This window comes from Triticum aestivum, chromosome 4B (assembly GCF_018294505.1).
Source record: "Triticum aestivum cultivar Chinese Spring chromosome 4B, IWGSC CS RefSeq v2.1, whole genome shotgun sequence".
Taxonomy (NCBI): domain Eukaryota; kingdom Viridiplantae; phylum Streptophyta; class Magnoliopsida; order Poales; family Poaceae; genus Triticum; species Triticum aestivum.
Genome location: NC_057804.1, coordinates 421533855 through 421538120, shown reverse-complemented (window position 1 = coordinate 421538120; position 4266 = coordinate 421533855).

The window sequence follows — 4266 nt, the reverse complement described above, 5'->3', positions numbered from 1 at the left end:
TGTAATAAAATATGATATGCAATGATGGTCTAATGTATAACATTCCAAATTGAAAATTTGGGATGTTACATCTACAGGTATCTCCGAAGGTGTTTGTTGGGTTGGCATAGATCAAGATTAGGATTTGTCACTCCAAGTATCGGAGAGATATCTCTGGGCCCTCTCGGTAATGCACATCATATGAAGCCTTGCAAGCAATGTGACTAATGAGTTAGTTGCGGGATGATGCACTACAGAAAGAGTAAAGAGAATTGCCGGTAACGAGATTGAACTAGGTATGAAGATACCGACGATTGAATCTCGGGCGAGTAACATACCGATGACAAAGGGAATAACTATATTGACATTGCGGTTCAACCGATAAAGATCTTCATAGAATATGTGGGAACCAATATGAGCATCCAGATTCCACTATTGGTTATTAACTGGAGAGGTGTCTCGGTCATGTCTACATAGTTCTCGAACTCGTAGGGTCCGCATGCTTAACATTCGATGACGATTGGTATTATATGAGTTATGTCTTTTGGTGACCGAAGGTTGTGCGGAGTCTTGGATGAGATCATGATCATGACGAGGAGTCTCGAAATGGTCGAGAGGTAAAGATTTATATATTGGAAGGTTATATACGAACACCAGAATGGTTCCGAAGAGGTTCGGGGATTTTTCGGAGTACCGGGAGGTTACCGGACCCCCGGTAAAGTTAATGAGCCACATGGGCCTTAGTGGAGAGGAGAGGGCAGGCCACAGGAGGTGCCCCCCCTTGCCAAACCGAATTGGACAAAGGGTGGGGGCGCGGCCCCCCTTTCCTTCTCCCTCTCCACCTCTTTCCCATTTCCCCCCTCCGTAAGGAAAAAGAGGGGGGGGGACGAATCCTACTAGGAGTGGAGTCCTAGTAGGACTCCCCCCTCCATGGCGCGCCCCTGGTGGCTGGCCTCCTCCCCTCCTCCGTTATATACGGGGGCGGGGGCACCCCAAAGGCACAACAGTTATTCTCTTAGCCGTGTGCGGTGCCCCCCTCCACCGTTTACTCCTCCGATAGTATCATCATAGTGCTTAGGTGAAGCCCTGCGCGGATCACATCACCAACACCGTCATCACGCCGTCGTGCTGACGGAACTCATCGAGTCCATCGACACTCTGCTGGATCAAGAGTTCAAGGGACATCATCAAGCGAAACGTGTGCAGAACTCGGAGGTGCCGTACATTCGGTACTTGATCGGTTGATTCGAGAAGACGTTCGACTACATCAACCGTGTTAAGTTAACGCTTCTGCTTTCGGTCTACGAGGGTACGTGGACACACTCTCCCCCTCTTGTTGCTATGCATCTCCTAGATAGATCTTGCGTGAGCGTAGGATTTTTTTCCAAATTGCATGCTACATTTCCCAACATGAAGAACTCCAGTAGTACTTTTCTTGCAGAGTTCACCTTCGTGAACTTTGTAGGCTTTAGAGGGTCGAACTATGCAACGGGCCTCATTCTGGTCATCAAGGAGCTCCTGCTTATTAAGGTAGGCCAGGAAGGGTTCGGTCCATGGAGCAATGACGACCATGATTACATGGGCGGAAGGTGTCATTTCAGTGCCCGAGCCCCCGATGATATCGGCCTTGTGTTCGGCTACTGGGGGTATGATGGGCTCCGGACTAGTATTTCCGTTCTCATTCTGCCATACCACGGATGGCTTGAAGAGCCTTTCCACAAAGGTATTAGGCGGGACGGGATCGCGCTTAGCGCCCATTCGAGCAAGGATGTCTGCTGCCTGATTAGTGTCTCGAGCAACATGATGGAACTCGAGCCCCTCAAACCGAGCTGATATTTTGAGTACGGTATTTTGGTGATTGCGGACTATGTGCGCTAAATCTGTAAAGTGCTGTATGCGGCGGCGGTTGAGGGCATTGAGAATTCCCTCGTCCGTACAGTTACGACAAAAAACTAAAACCGAGTCGTCATCGCAACAATCTTTAATCATGTTTTTAACTAGGAGGAATCTGGCCCAGAAGTGGTGGACCGTTTCCTGAGGTTGATGTCGTACATACATTAGGTCACATATGTTGGGAGGGCCTGAATTACTAGGTGAATACTAATTGTGGTGGGTGGGCGGGCTAAAATTTGAATCCCAACCCATGATTGGATCTGGAGTTTGAAGAATCTCCGAGGTCACCAGTTCAGGATCAGGAAGGTCCTGGTGAGTTCCGGGATGAATGCCTGATCCTATGTTTAGAGGACATGAAGTCTCTTCCCAAGGATGGGTATCTGGCTCGTTGGGCTCGGAAATCCGAACATAGCTGGTTCTTAACTTAAGGTAAGAAGCATGCTCGGCTCGTTCCTCAACGACCGCTACCAGATGGGTGATCGGTGGGGACTTGATCTCCCTCTGATCGGGTTTGAGCCCAATCTGATCATAGTCTGTTGCGACCCCCAGGGCGGCGATGCGGTTGTACTGACCCGACCTCAAACTGTCAAGTCTCTATGCTTAAGTGTCATCCCTGGATCGGTATGCTGACACACAGTACTCGAGGATTTATAACAGAGGTAAATCACATGTATAAAGTAACATAAATACTATTACCTCAATCCATAAAGCGAAAGGAACAACAAGGTTGTGGATTCCCATCAACACCAACGACAAAGTTGAGTGTAGAAATCGTAACCCTAACGTTTCACTTACTCATCATAAGAAATCCTGCAACATGAGACGTTGCAGCTATGTAGGTCAGTACATTGAATGTACTGGCAAATTCACACCATAGGATAATGATAAAATAATAGCTATCACTACATGCATATTTGGCTGATGGAAAGATCTACGGTTACAGTTTTGCACAAAGCCAAATTTTCCCTACAACAAAGGAATAAATTTTTATTTAACTACCAAGTTTGTTAAAAAATATTGAGAAGGTTCCTCCAACTCAATCCCAAATTAATAATTATCAGCCCAACAAATTATTTACGTAACATGATGAGATCAACATGATAATCCAAGAACCAGATACTCAAGATGTCCATAACCGGGGACACGGCTAATCATGATTAGTTTGTACACTCTGCAGAGGTTTGTGCACTTTTCCCCATAAGACTCGATCTCCTCCATTGGATTTCTCGCACTACAAGGTGTTTGAGAAACGGATGACCGAGACAGTCTTTCAAAAACATTTACTCTCTACTCTGGGTGGACCGGTAAACCTACAATTCCCATACATCTGCTAGTCCACCTCTTCGAGAGCTCACACAACTTACTCAACTATGCCAGAGCCCATAATGTCTTGTGGCTGCACACGGAAGTTTCTAGCATGAATAATCTTATGATCCCTTTGAGCCTGGGTGGCATTCCATAGGGTAATCACACGGGTCCTCCGGGATTCCCTTGGGCAAACACTGGGTTCTCCAGGTGCCCGGGCAAACCACTGGGTGCTCCAGGGTGCCCCAACCATTCCACCCAGATGTGTATTAAATTATCCACCTTAAGTTAACCATTAATAATAACTCTCCCATCTGTCATGAAACAGTCAAACCAAACCACGTCTACGAGCATAGCATAGCAGTATAAGCATAATGTAGAAGTAACTCCCAAGGTTTGAATGCAGGACAATAGGTTCCTACCTCATCAACTACTTCCCGATCCCAGATGTTAATCAGATCCTAACCATGCAATGTTTGAGGATTTGAACTAATGCATAAAACTGGGTAATAAAGGGGTATGATCAAAGTGTGAACTTGCCTGTACTGTTGATTAATATGATTCACACTCAACTCCTGGCAGTTCTATTTGTCTCACTCTATTCAATCTATCGTAAACAAGCAATAGTAACCACACATAAGCAATCACTCAAAAGATCGGAAAGAACAAAGAAAACAATTCGAAAAACTTCGAAACCAAGCAAATGACTATTGCAACAGAAAACAATTTCTAACAGTACCAAAATTAAGTGAATTTGGCCTTATCAGAAAGTTTAGGTCAAGAGCTTCGATTTGCAAAAAGAATCACTCAATTCGGAGTTATACAACTCGAGTTATGAACAAAAGAAGTTTGAATACAAATCTGTTTGAAATCAAATTTTAAACTTTCAAAAATATGTTTAAGTTGTTTTATTGGATAGAGGGCATCATAACAAAGAAGTAGGCATTGGTTTCGTCTAATTCTGACTAACGAGAAAAAAGTAGTGATCGTTTTAAGACTACAGACTAATTTGTAAAAACTTTAATCACAGATAGGTCCCTGAGAAAAAGATAACAGAAAAAGGAAAAACTAAAAAGCGAACGTTCGTTA